This window comes from Pristiophorus japonicus, chromosome 18, assembly GCF_044704955.1.
Source record: "Pristiophorus japonicus isolate sPriJap1 chromosome 18, sPriJap1.hap1, whole genome shotgun sequence".
Taxonomy (NCBI): Eukaryota; Metazoa; Chordata; class Chondrichthyes; family Pristiophoridae; genus Pristiophorus; species Pristiophorus japonicus.
In genome coordinates, this window is record NC_091994.1 from 47,466,745 (window position 1) to 47,481,571 (window position 14,827).

Below are 14,827 nucleotides of genomic sequence, written 5' to 3' on the forward strand. Positions count from 1 at the left end.
AGAGGAACGGCTCCAGCACCTCCCTCGCATGCTCTTGCAGTTCCCGTTCATGGAATCATATTTGACGTGGCCCACAAGTCAATTGCTGGGTTGACCTGGTGTGGGGGCTGCTCACTGGAAGCCTCATTCCCCAGCAGCTGGGAGTTTTGTGGGAGGTTTTACAGATAGTGGTTCACGGTGACTGGCACAAATTGGTGCCATGCAGCCTCTAGAGTGGGGCTTGGCTTGCCCGTCTGGCCAGGTCTCTGAGCTACTTCATGCACCTGCTTGTCCGCTTGGTCAGCCCTAATCATCATCATTATCATAGGCAGTCCCTCGGAATTGAGAGAGACTTGCTTCCACTCTTAAAATGAGTTATTAGGTGGCTGAACAGTCCAATACGAGAACCACAGACTCTCACAGGTAGGACAGATAGTCGTTGAGGGAAGGGGTGGGTGGGACTGGTTTTCCGCACGATCTTTCCGCTGCCTGCGCTTGATTTCTGCATGCTCTCGGCGATGAGACTCGAGGTGCTCAGCACCCTCCCGGATGCACTTCCTCCACTTAGGGCGATCTTTGGCCAGGGACTCCCAGGTGTTGGTGGGGATGTTGCACTTTATCAGGGAGGCTTTGAGGGTGTCCCTGTAACGCTTCCTCTGCCCACCTTTGGCTTGTTTGCCGTGAAGGAGTTCCGAGTAGAGCGCTTGCGTTGGGAGTCTCGTGTCAGGCATGCGAACAATGTGACCTGCCCAACGGAGCTGATCAAGTTCAAACCAGGGAAGTAGTTACTGTGCTGCTCCTCTGCCTGGCCACAGAACTAGTTTTGAGCCTCTTCACTGAGTTTGCTGGGTGGGCAAGGGCCACGATTCTGAGAATCACAGTAAAGCCTTTACAATGGCAGCAGTCAGCCCTTGACGCGGTGCAGGGAAACACTGCGACACTGAAGAGCGGCACAACTTTATGATGCACAAGTCAGTTGGTTGGCCTTTGCAGCCCTCAAAGGTGCCAAATGCTTAGAGAAAGAAGCATCAGTGCCGCCTGGTGTCTCCAGAAGGACCCTTTCTGCAGCTGATCCACCCATTCTGGCAGGGCATCTCTCAACAGCTCAGATGGACCCATTCAGGGATTTGTTTTACTGACACGGAGCAGATAGTACTGGGTGGATCCCAGAGCAGCAGTGAACAGGAGGAGCTGGTAGGCAACTTTGAGGAGACATCTGCCTCTCCCCAGAGGTGACATAAGCAGGAGCCCTCAGCTGAGGATGCTAAAGTCAAGATTCTAGCTGTTACAGATCAACGATTCAGGAGCATTGGTCTCACATGCAGGCCATGGAGACAACCTCTTCTCTCACGGTGCTGCTGATGGAACAATTGGAGTTCAGAACTCATATCTGCAATGCAATGAGGGAGGCAGGACATGAAGTGAGGAAGACCCCGGTGACTGGCAGTCTAGGAAATCAATGTAGCCACCTGTCAGACATTAGGATCTGGGTATAAGAGCTGCTGTTACTTCTGTACAGGCAACAGTTCATCATAGGCAGTCCCTCGGAATCGAAGACTTGTTTCCACTCTAAAAATGAGTTCTTAGGTGACTGAACAGTCCAATACGAGAACCACAGTCCCTGTCACAGGTGGGACAGACCTGTGGGAAGGGGTAGGTGGGACTGGCTTGCCGCATGCTCTTTCCGCTGCCTGCGCTTGATTGCTGCATGCTCTCGGTGACAAGATTCAAGATGCTCAGTGCCCTCCCGGATGCTCTTCCTCCACTTAGGGCGGTCTTTGGCCAGGGACTCCCAGGTGTCGGTGGGGATGTTGCACTTTATCAGGGAGGCTTTGAGGGTGTCCTTGAAATGTTTCCTCTGCCCACCTTTGGCTCGTTTGCCGTGAAGGAGTTCCAAGTGGAGCGCTTGCCTTGGGAGTCTTGTGTCAGGCATGCGAACAATGTGGCCTGCCCAGCAGAGCTGATCGAGTGTGGTCAGTGCTTCAATGCTGGGGATGTTGGCCTGGTCGAGGACGCTAACGTTAGTGCGTCTGTCCTCCCAGGGGCAACAGTTACCGCTTCCATAAATGGCAGTCTTACAAAGTAGCCGTGACTGCTCAGAAACTGCAGTTTCAACATAGTATACGTGACTCTCAGTCAAATCCGTGTTTCAGAATCGCATCTCTGTGTGCTTGCATTTGGCCAACCGCCCCCACCCCCCCCCGCCCTTATTTGATTGCGGTGGTTACACTGCCAGCAAAATGATCAGGGCCACAGAGAGCTTATGGGAAGGTTACGGCAGCAATCGAGGTGGCCAGTTCTGGTGCAGAGTTTTGCTGATGGATCCTGCTTCACTTCACTTACCAGACCACCATCCAAAAATGGTCAGGCTTCATGAAGAAAGTCTCGGCCTTTATGTCAGAGGAAGTTTTGAACAGTCTGCTGCTCAGAGACGTGGACCATATACAGCAGACACCTCAAGTCGCTGGAGAAATACCACCAACGATGTCTCCGCAAGATCCTGCAAAGCCCCTGGGAGGACCGATGCATCAACCTTGGCGTCATCGATCAGGCCAACATCCCCAGCATCGAAGCACTGACCACACTCGACCAGCTCCGTTGGGCAGGCCACATCGTTCGCATGCCTGACATGACTCCCATGAGCACTCTACTAGGAACTCATACACAGCAAGCTAGCCCCAGGTGGGCAGAGGAAACGTTTCAAGGACACTCTCAAAGCCTCCCTGATAAAATGCAACATCTCCACTGACACCTGGGACTCCCTGGCCAAAGACCGCCCTAAGTGGAGGAAGAGCATCCAGGAGGGCGCTGAGCACCTCGAGTCTCGTTGCCGAGAGCATGCAGAAAACAAGCGCAGGCAGCGGAAGGAGATTGCGGCAAACCTGTCCCACCCACCCCTTTCCTTCAACGACTGTCTGTCCCACCTGTGACGGAGACTGTAATTCCAGTATTGGACTGTACAGCCACCTAAGAGCTCAATTTTAGAGTGGAAGCAAGTCTTCCTCGATTTCGTGGGACTGCCTATGATGCTGAGGTACGATAACATAGTGGTAATGTTACTGGACCAGTAATCCAAAGGCCTGGACTAATGATCCGGAGCTGTGAGTTCACATCCCACCAATTCACTTCCTTTAGGGAAGGAAATCTGCTGTCCTTACCTGGTCTGGCCTATATGTGATTCTAAGTCACCCACAGCAATGTGGTTGATTCTTCACTGGCCTTTGAAATGGCCCAGCAAGCCACTCAGTTGTACCAAACCACTACAAAGTAAACAAAGAATAAAACTGGCCGGACCTTTCGGCATCAACCTCGGCACCGGACTCAGCCCAGTTGACCTTACAAATTCCTCCTCACTAACATCTGGAGACTTGTGCCAAAATTGGGAGAACTGTCCCACAGACTAATCAAGAAACAGTCTGACATAGTCATACTCATAGAATCATACCTTTAAGCCAACGTCCCAGACTCCTCCATCACAATCCCTGGGTATATCCTGTCCCTTCGGCAGGACAGAACCACCAGAGATGGCGGCACAGTGGAATACAGTCAGTAGTGAGTGGCTCTGGGAGTCCTCAAAATTGACCCTGGACTCCATGAAATCTCATGGCATCAGGTCAAACATGGGCAAAGAAACCTCCTGCTGATTACCACCTGCCTTCCCTTAGCTGATGAATCAATATTCCTCCATGATGAACACCACTTGGAAAAAGCACTTAGGGTAGCAAAGGCACAGAATGTACTTTGGGTGGGGGACTTCAATGTCCATCACCAAGAGTGGCTCGGTAGCACCACTACTGACTGAGCTGGCAGAGACCTGAAGGACATAGCTGCCAGATTGGGCCTGCAGCTGGTGGTGAGAGAACCAACACAAGGGAAAAACATACTCAACCTTGTTCTCACCAATCTACTTGCTGCAGATGCATCTGTCCATGACAGTATTGGCAGGAGTGATCACCGTACAGTCCTTGTGGAGGCGAAGTTCCATCTACACGCCAAGCACAGCCTCCATCGTGTTGTGTGGCACTACCGCCGTGCTAAATAGGATGGATTCAGAACGGATCTAGCAGTTCAAAACTGAGCATCCATGAGGCGCTGAGGGCCATCATCAGCAGCAGAATTGCATTCCACCCCAATATGCAACCTCATGGCCCGGCATATCCCTCACTCTACCATTACTAACAAGCCAGGGGACCAACAATGAGGAGTATAGAAGAGTATGCCAGGAGCAGCACCAGGCGTATCTAAAAATGAGGTGCCAACCTGGGGAAGCTGCAACAAGAATTACATGCATGCTAAACAACAGAAGCAGCATACTATAGACAGAACTAAGCGATCCCACAATCAATGGATCAGATCAAAGCTCTGCAGTCCAGCCACATCCAGTCGATAATGGTGGTGGACAATAAAACAACTTACGGGAGAAGGAGGCTCATGAATATCCCCATCCTCATTGATGGCGCTGCCCAGAATGTGAGTGCAAAAGTCAAGGCTGAAGCATTCACAACAATCTTCAGCCAGAAGTGCCAAGTGGATGATACATCTCGGCCTTCTCCTGAGTTCCCCAGCATCACAGAAACCAGTCTTCAGTCAACTCGATTCATGCCACATGATATCAAGAAACAGTTGAAAGCACTGGGTACAGCAAAGGCTGTTGTGCTGAAGACTTTTTCTCCAGAAGTAGCTGCACCTCTAGCCAAGCTGTTCCAATGCAGTTACAACACTGGCATCTACCCAACAATGTGGAAAACTGTCCAGATATGTCCTGTCGACAAAAAGCAGGTCAATTACCGCCCCATCAGCCTACTCTCGATCATCAGCAAAGTGATGGAAGGTGTCGTCGACAGCTATCAAGCGGCACTTACTCACCAGTAACCTGCTCACCAATGCTCAGTTTGGGTTCCGTCAGGACCACTCGGCTCCAGACCTCATTACAGCCTTGGTCTAAACATGGACAAAAGAGCTGAATTCCAGAGGTGAGGTGAGAGTGATATCAAGGCAGCATTTGGCCGAGTGTGGCATCAAGGAGCCCTAGTAAAATTGAAGTCAATGGGAATCAGGGGGGAAACTCAGCATTGGCTGGAGTCATACCTAGCGCAAAGAAAAATGGCTGTTGTTGTTGCAGTCTAATCATCTCAGCCGCGGGACATCGCTGCAGGAGCTCCTCAGGGGAGTGTCCTCGGCCCAACCATCTTCATCAATGACCTTCCCTCCATCATAAGGTCAGAAGTGAGAATGTTTGCTGATGATTATAAAGTGTTCAGTTCACTTTGCAACTCCTCAGATCATGAAGCTGATGTGCCTGCAAGACCTGGCTTGGGCTGATAATTGGCAAGTAACATTCGCACCACACAAGTGCCAGGCAATGACCATCTCCAACAAGAGAGAGTCTAGCCACTACCATTTGACTTTCAACAGCATTACCATCGTTGAATCCCCCAGCAATAAAGTCCTGGGGGGAGTCACCATTGACGAGAAACTCAACTGGACCAGCCACACAAGAACATAAGAAATAGGAACAGGAGTAGGCCATACAGCCCCTCGAGCCTGCTCTGCCAAAAATAAGATCATGGCTCATCTGATCATGGACTCAGCTCCACTTCCCTGCCCGCTCTCCATAACCCCTTATTCCCTTATCGTTTAAAATACTGTCTATTTCTGTCTTAAATTTATTCAATATCTCAGCTTCCACAGCTCTCTGAAGCAGCGAATTCCACAAATTAACAACCCTCTGAGAGAAGAAATTTCTCTTCATCTCTGTTTTAAATGGGTGGCCCCTTATTCTAAGATCATGCCCTCTAGTTGTAGTCTCCCCCATCAGTGGAAACATCCTCTCTGCATCCACCTTGTCAAGCCCCCTCATAATCTTATACGTTTCGATAAGATCACCTCTCATTCTTCTGAATTCCAATGAATAGAAGCCCAACTTACTCAACCTTTCCTCATAAGTCAACCCCCTCATCCCCGGAATCAACCTAGTGAACCTTCTCTGAACTGTCTCCAAAGCAAGCATATCCTTTCGTAAATATGGAAACCAAAACTGCACGCAGTATTCCAGATGTGGCCTCAATACCTTATATAGCTGTAGCAAGACTTCCCCGCTTTTATACTTCATCCCCTTACAGAGTGGGTCAGAGGCTGGGTATTCTGCATGAGTGTCTCACCTTCTGACTTCCCGAAGCTTTACCACCATCTACAAGGCGCAAGTTGGGAGTGTGATGGAATATTCTCCACTTACCTGGATGAGTGCAGCTCCAGCAACATTCAAAAAGCTTAGAATCATAGAATTGTAGAAATTTACAGTATGGAAGGAGGCCATTTCGGCCCATCATGTCCATGTCGGCCGACAAAGAACTATCCAGCCTAATCCCACTTTCCAGCTCTTGATCTGTAACCCTGTAGGTTATGGCACTTCAAATGCATATTCAAGCACTTTTTAAATGTGGTGAGGATTTCTGCCTTGACCACCCTTTCAAGCAACGAGTTCCAGACCCCCAACACCCTCAGGGTGAAGAAATTTCCCCTCAAATCTCCTCTAAACCTCCTACCAATTACTTTAAATCTATTCCCCCTGGTTATTGACCTCTCTTATCCACTCTATCTAGGCCCCTTATAATTTTATACATCTCAATAAGGTCTCCCCTCAGCCTCCTCTGTTCCATAGAAAACAAACATAGCCATTCCAATCTTTCCTCATAGCTAAAATTCTCCAGTCCAGGCAACATCCTCGTAAATCTTCTCTGTACGCTCCCTAGTGCAATCACATCTTTCCTGTAATATGGTGACCAGAACTGCACGCAGTACTCTAGCTGTGGCCTAACTAGTGTTTTATACAGTTCAAGTATAAACTCCCTGCTCTTGTATTCTATGCCTTGGCTAATAAAGGCAAGTATTCTGTATGCCTTCTTAACCACCTTATCTACCAGGCCTGCTACCTTCAAGGATCTGTGGACATGCACTCCAAGGTCCCTTTGTTCCTCTACACTTCTCAGTGTCATACCATTTAATGTGTATTCCCTTGCCATGTTAGCCCTCCCCAAATGCATTACCTCACACTTCTCCGGAATGAATTCCATTTGCCACTGTTCTGCCTACCTGACCTTCCTGCAGTCTACAGCTTTCTTCTTCATTATCAACCACACAGCCGATTTTAGTATCATTTGCAAACTTCTTAATCATACCTTTACCTTCAAGTCTAAATCATTGCAATATACCACAAAAAGCAAGGGACCCAGCACTGAGCCCTGCGGAACCCCACTGGAAACAGCCTTCCAGTCACAACCATTACTCTTTGCTTCCTGCCTCTGAGCCAATTTTGGATCCAACTTGCCACTTTGCCCTGGATCCCATGGGCTTTTACTTTCATGACCAGTCTGCCATGTAGGACCTTATCAAAAGCCTTGCTAAACTCTATATACAGGACATCAAAACGCACTACCCTCATCGACCCTCCTGGTTACCTCCTCAAAAAATTCAATCAAGTTAGTCAGACACGACCTTCCCGTAACAAACCCATGCTGACTGTCCTTGATTAAGGGTCAAGGGTCAAGGATGTCTCGGAGCGGGTGCAGGACATTCTGAAAAGGGAGGGAGAACAGCCAGTTGTCGTGGTGCACATTGGTACCAACGACATAGGTAAAAAAAGGGATGAGGTCCTACGAAACGAATTTAAGGAGCTAGGAGCTAAATTAAAAAGTAGGACCTCAAAAGTAGTAATCTCGGGATTGCTACCAGTGCCACGTGCTAGTCAGAGTAGGAATCACAGGATAGCGCAGATGAATACGTGGCTTGAGCAGTGGTGCAGCAGGGAGGGATTCAAATTCCTGGGGCATTGGAACCGGTTCTGGGGGAGGTGGGACCAGTACAAACCGGATGGTCTGCACCTGGGCAGGACCGGAACCAATGTCCTAGGGGAAGTGTTTGCTAGTGCTGTTGGGGAGGAGTTAAACTAATATGGCAGGGGGATGGGAACCAATGCAGGGAGACAGAGGGAGACAAAAAGGAGGCAAAAGCAAAAGACAGAAAGGAGATGAGGAAAAGTGGAGGGCAGAGAAACCCAAGGCAAAGAACAAAAAGGGCCACTGTACAGCAAAATTCTAAAAGGACAAAGGGTGTTAAAAAAAACAAGCCTGAAGACTTTGTGTCTTAATGCAAGGAGTATCCGCAATACGGTGGATGAATTAACTGTGCAAATAGATGTTAACAAATATGATGTGATTGGGATTACGGAGACGTGGCTCCAGGATGATCAGGGCTGGGAACTCAACATCCAGGGGTATTCAACATTCAGGAAGGATAGAATAAAAGGAAAAGGAGGTGGGGTAGCATTGCTGGTTAAAGAGGAGATTAATGCAATAGTTAGGAAGGACATTAGCTTGGATGATGTGGAATCTATATGGGTAGAGCTGCAGAACACCAAAGGGCAAAAAACGTTAGTGGGAGTTGTGTACAGATCTCCAAATAGTAGTAGTGATGTTGGGGAGGGTATCAAACAGGAAATTAGGGGTGCATGCAATAAAGGTGCAGCAGTTATAATGGGTGACTTTAATATGCACATAGATTGGGCGAGCCAAACTGGAAGCAATACGGCGGAGGAGGATTTCCTGGAGTGCATAAGGGATGGTTTTCTAGACCAATATGTCGAGGAACCAACTAGGGGGGAGGCCATCTTAGACTGGGTGTTGTATAATGAGAGAGGATTAATTAGCAATCTCATTGTGCGAGGCCCCTTGGGGAAGAGTGACCATAATATGGTGGAATTCTGCATTAGGATGGAGAATGAAACAGTTAATTCAGAGACCATGGTCCAGAACTTAAAGAAGGGTAACTTTGAAGGTATGAGGCGTGAATTGGCTAGGATAGATTGGTGAATGATACTTAAGGGGTTGACTGTGGATGGGCAATGGCAGACATTTAGAGACCGCATGGATGAACTACAACAATTGTACATTCCTGTCTGGCGTAAAAATAAAAAAGGGAAGGTGGCTCAACCATGGCTATCAAGGGAAATCAGGGATAGTATTAAAGCCAAAGAAATGGCATACAAATTGGCCAGAAATAGCAGTGAACCCGGGGACTGGGAGAAATTTAGAACTCAGCAGAGGAGGACAAAGGGTTTGATTAGGGCAGGGAAAATGGAGTATGAGAAGAAGCTTGCAGGGAACATTAAGGCGGATTGCAAAAGTTTCTATAGGTATGTAAAGAGAAAAAGGTTAGTAAAGACAAACGTAGGTCCCCTGCAGTCAGAATCAGGGGAAGTCATAACTGGGAACAAAGAAATGGCAGACCAATTGAACAAGTACTTTGGTTCGGTATTCACTAAGGAGGACACCAACAACCTTCCGGATATAAAAGGGGTCAGAGGGTCTAGTAAGGAGGAGGAACTGAGGGAAATCTTTATTAGTCGGGAAATTGTGTTGGGGAAATTGATGGGATTGAAGGCAGATAAATCCCCAGGGCCTGATGGAGTGCATCCCAGAGTACTTAAGAAGGTGGCCTTGGAAATAGTGGATGCATTGACAGTCATTTTCCAACATTCCATTGACTCTGGATCAGTTCCTATCGAGTGGAGGGTAGCCAATGTAACCCCACTTTTTAAAAAAGGAGGGAGAGAGAAAACAGGGAATTATAGACCGGTCAGCCTGACCTCAGTAGTGGGTAAAATGATGGAATCAATTATTAAGGATGTTATAGCAGTGCATTTGGAAAGAGGTGACATGATAGGTCCAAGTCAGCATGGATTTGTGAAAGGGAAATCATGCTTGACAAATCTTCTGGAATTTTTTGAGGATGTTTCCAGTAAAGTGGACAAGGGAGAACCAGTTGATGTGGTATATTTGGACTTTCAGAAGGCTTTCGACAAGGTCCCACACAAGAGATTAATGTGCAAAGTTATAGCACATGGGATTGGGGGTAGTGTGCTGACGTGGATTGAGAACTGGTTGTCAGACAGGAAGCAAAGAGTAGGAGTAAATGGGTACTTTTCAGAATGGCAGGCAGTGACTAGTGGGGTACCGCAAGGTTCTGTGCTGGGGCCCCAGCTGTTTACATTGTACATTAATGATTTAGACGAGGGGATTAAATGTAGTATCTCCAAATTTGCAGATGACACTAAGTTGGGTGGCAGTGTGAGCTGCGAGGAGGATGCTATGAGGCTGCAGAGTGACTTGGATAGGTTAGGTGAGTGGGCAAATGCATGGCAGATGAAGTATAATGTGGATAAATGTGAGGTTATCCACTTTCGTGGTAAAAACAGAGAGACAGACTATTATCTGAATGGTGACAGATTCGGAAAAGGGGAGGTGCAACGAGACCTGGGTGTCATGGTACATCAGTCATTGAAGGTTGGCATGCAGGTACAGCAGGCGGTTAAGAAAGCAAATGGCATGTTGGCCTTCATAGCGAGGGGATTTGAGTACAGGGGCAGGGAGGTGTTGCTACAGTTGTACAGGGCCTTGGTGAGGCCACACCTGGAGTATTGTGTACAGTTTTGGTCTCCTAACTTGAGGAAGGACATTCTTGCTATTGAGGGAGTGCAGCGAAGATTCACCAGACTGATTCCCGGGATGGTGGTACTGACCTATCAAGAAAGACTGGATCAACTGGGTTTGTATTCACTGGAGTTCAGAAGAATGAGAGGGGACCTCATAGAAACGTTTAAAATTCTGACGGGTTTAGACAGGTTAGATGCAGGAAGAATGTTCCCAATGTTGGGGAAGTCCAGAACCAGGGGTCACAATCTAAGGATAAGGGGTAAGCCATTTAGGACCGAGATGAGGAGAAACTTCACCCAGAGAGTGGTGAACCTGTAGAATTCTCTACCACAGAAAGTAGTTGAGGCCAATTCACTAAATATATTCAAAAGGGAGTTAGATGAAGTCCTTACTACTCGGGGGATCAAGGGGTATGGCGTGAAAGCAGGAAGGGGGTACTGAAGTGCATGTTCAGCCATGAACTCAATGAATGGCGGTGCAGGCTAGAAGGGCTGAATGGCCTACTCCTGCACCTATTTTCTATGTTTCTATGTTTCTATTAACCCGTATCTTTCTAAATGAAGATTTATCCTGTCCCTCAGAATTTTTTCCAATAATTTTCCCACCGCAAACTTGACACTATTGAGGACAAAGCAGCCCACTTGATTGGCACCCCATCCACCACTTTAAGCATTCATTCCCTCCACCACCGGTGCACTGTGTCTGCACCGTGTACCATCTACAAGGTGCACTGCAGCAACTCGCCAAGGCTTCTTCAACAGCATCTCCCAAACCTGCGACCTTTACCACCGAGAAGGACAAGGGCAGCAGGCGCATGGGAGCACCACCACCAGCAAGCTCCCCTCCATCCTGACTTGCAAATATATCACCATTCCTTCATAATCGCTGGGTCAAAATCCTGGAACTCCCTCCCTAACAGCACTGTGGGAGTACTTTCACCACATGGACTGCAGCGATTCAAGAAGGCGGCTCACCACCATCTTATCAAGGGCAATTAGGGATGGGCAATAAATGTTGGCCTTGCCAGCGACACCCACATCTTGTGAACAAATTAACAAAAAACACACCTTGACTCCCTGTGCAGTGCTGGTCACTGGGGCACAAAGGAGCTATTGCTATGCTGTGGCCAGTGCAGGGAAAGGCCACAAAGAGGATTGCTAGTGCAGAAGAAAAGAACCTTGATTTAAATGTAGGAAACATGCCAAGAAACCATTCTTCACACAAAGAGGGATCAACACTTCAATCAAAGCGAGCCAAAGAAAGAAAGGCTTGCATTTATATAGTGCCTTTCATGACCACCAGAAGTCTCAAAGCACTTTACAGCCAATGAAGTATCGTCACTGTTGTAACATAGGAAACACAGCAGCCAATTTGTGCACAAGTAAGCTCCCACCAAATAATCTGTTTTTTTGTTGTGTTGATTGAGGGATAAATATTGGCTAGGCCACCGAGGATAACTCCCCTGCTCTTCTTCCATGTGATCTTTTACATCCACTTGGGAGAGCAGATGGGGCCTCGGTTTAACGTCTCATCTGGAAGATGGCATCTCTGACAGTGCAGTGGAATATCAGCCTTGATTTTTTTGTGCTCAAATCCTACTCCCTGGGGTGGGACTTGAACCCACAACCTTCTGACTCAGAGGCGAGAGTGCTCCCACTGAGCCACAGCTGACACTCAAGGCCTTGTTTATCCATATTATCTTTTAATCTGTTTTTTTTTGAATGAAGAGAAGGAGCAATGGAAGGAGGATGAGCAGCTTTCATCAACCCAACTGGCGGAGTGAAAAGGAGGCACTGCGCAGTTTGTGTTGCCTGCAGTTCACAACAGCTGTTGTCGGTATTCCAAAAGACACATTGTAAGCTGCATTATCTGTAGCTGTGGAGTAGACAGCAATGCTGCTGTTCGTTGGTGCCATACCTGTCTGCCATCTTTCCAGCAACTCCATGTTTGAACCTCTACGATCAGATTTCGTCCCTAATCAAAGTCAAAAGTGACATCCTCTGTGACTTTGGCAGTGGAAGATCTATCCATCTTCAACTTTATTTCAGTAGCTATTAGCACGGTTGACTACACCATCCTTCTCCAACGCCTCTCTTCCATTATTCAGCTGCGTGGGAATATCCTTGCTTTTTTTCACGATTACCTATTCACATAGCCAGAGAATCTCCTGCAATAGCTTCTCTTCCCGCCCCTGCACCATTACCTCTGGAGTTCCCCATAAATCTATCCTTGGCCCCATCGCATTTCTCATCTACATGCTGCCCTTGGTGACAGAATACGAAGGCATGGCATCAGGGTCCAAATGTATACCGATGGCACCAAGCTCTACCTCACCACGACCTCTTTTGACCCCTCCACTGTCCTTGTGTTGTCAGACTGCTTGTTCAACATTCAGTCTTGAATAAACTGCACATTCCTCCCATTAACATTGGAAAGACCAAAGCCATTGTTATCGGCACCTGCCACAAACTCTGTTCCCTCACTACTGACTCCATCCCTCTTCCTGGCTGCAGTCTCAGGCTGAAATAGACTATTTGCAACCTCAGCATCCAATTTGACCCCGAGCTGAGCTTCTGACCCAATATCCTCTCCATCACAAAGAGCACCTACTTCCATATCCACAGCATTGCCCATTTCCATTGCTGCTGAAAGCCTCATCCATGCCTTTGTTACCTCCAAACTCGACTATTCCAATGCTCTCCTGGCTGGCCTCCCATCTTCCACCTTTAATATACTTGAGCTCATCCAAAACTCTGCTGCCTGTTTCCTAAGTCGCAGCAAGTTCAGTTCATCCATCACCCCTGTGCTCGCTGACCTACATTGGCTCATGGTCCACCAACACCTTGATTTTAAAATTCTCATCATCATGTTGAAATCCCTCTGTGGCCTCATCCATTCCTATCTGAACTCAATAGTGTTAGTGCTGTGTTCTCTGAAATTGGTAGTGTTAGTGCTGTGTCTTGTTTGAATTCTGTAGACTGCCTGACAATGACTGGATCAAATTACACATTGTAGACAAAGTGTTGGGTGAGTATTGTCTTTCCACTTCCTGCCGGTGAGACTAAGAACATTGCTATTTCCAGCACAGACGCAGCCATCCCCAGCTGGGAGTGCAGGTAAATGATCATCACATGCTCTTGCCCGCTGCTCCATGGTTCACACTCCTGATCAAAGATCTGTTTCTTTACACAAGGAACCACCAATAGAACAGTCGCAAGGATTACTCAAGACAACTGGAGACCAGTTCTGCTGCACAGACCGAGTGCACACACATATCGCGGTGTGGGCTGGCCCGTGCTGCCCCTGGGCTCCTGGCCCCGAACTCACATCTCCCTTGGGCCCCGATCATGTAGTCACCAGCACCATTAACTTCACCACAATGGCTGCCATTGATCGCCACATGACTCATGTAAAGCACTGTCTAGTTGTCTGTGTCTGAAGCGAGTTAGGACAAATAGTCACCAACTACGCCCCCAGCGCAATTGACACAAAACCTTTTCTGCGCTTGCATCCTCCTCCCACCCCGTCGTCCGATCTGAAACTGGAACCGGAACTGGCCCCGAGAGAGAAGAAGGCCGGCGGGGGGAGAGAGCGCTTGGGGGAGAGATAGAGAGAGAGTGAGAGTGTGCCTGGGGGGAGAGAGAGAGTGAGAGTGTGCCTGGGGCGGGGGGGGGGGGTGGGAGAGTGAGAGAATGAGCTTGGGGGTGAGAGAGAGCTGGGGGTGAGGGAGTGGAGAGAGAGAGAGAGGGGGTGGTGGGGGGGTAGAGAGTTAGAGAGCTTGGGGGGGAGAGAACTTGGGGGGTGGAGAGAGAGCTTGAGGGGGAGAGAGAGCTTGGGGGAGAGAGAGAGAGCTTGGGGGGGAGAGCTTGGGGGGAGGGAGAGAGAGCATGAGGGGGAGAGAGAGCTTGGGGAGAGAGAGAGAGCTTGGGGGAGAGAACGCTTGGGGGGGGGGAGAGAGAGCTTGGGTAGAGAGAAAGAGCTTGGGGGGTGGGAGAGAGAAAGAGCCTGGTGGGTGGGGGAGAGAGAGACACAGGTGGGGGAATCGGAGGGGATAGAGGGAACTCAGGGAAGACGGATCACATTCTTCCAATCCTCAGGTGCGTGTAAGCTTGGTGCGTGTGTTACAAGAGACATCGTTGGGGTGGATGAAATTCAGAAGTCACGACACTGTCACTATTCACTTCATAACCAATAAACCTGTTTACAATCCGCATACAATGCTCCATCTATGATGGGTGGGGGCGGGGTGGGGGTGCGGGGTAAGGTCATGCACTTGCGTTTGGGTGAGGGACTTCGACTGGAACTTGGTGGCTTTTGGGGAGATCAATCCTCTGTGGCTTCTGAAGCCAAAACAGATC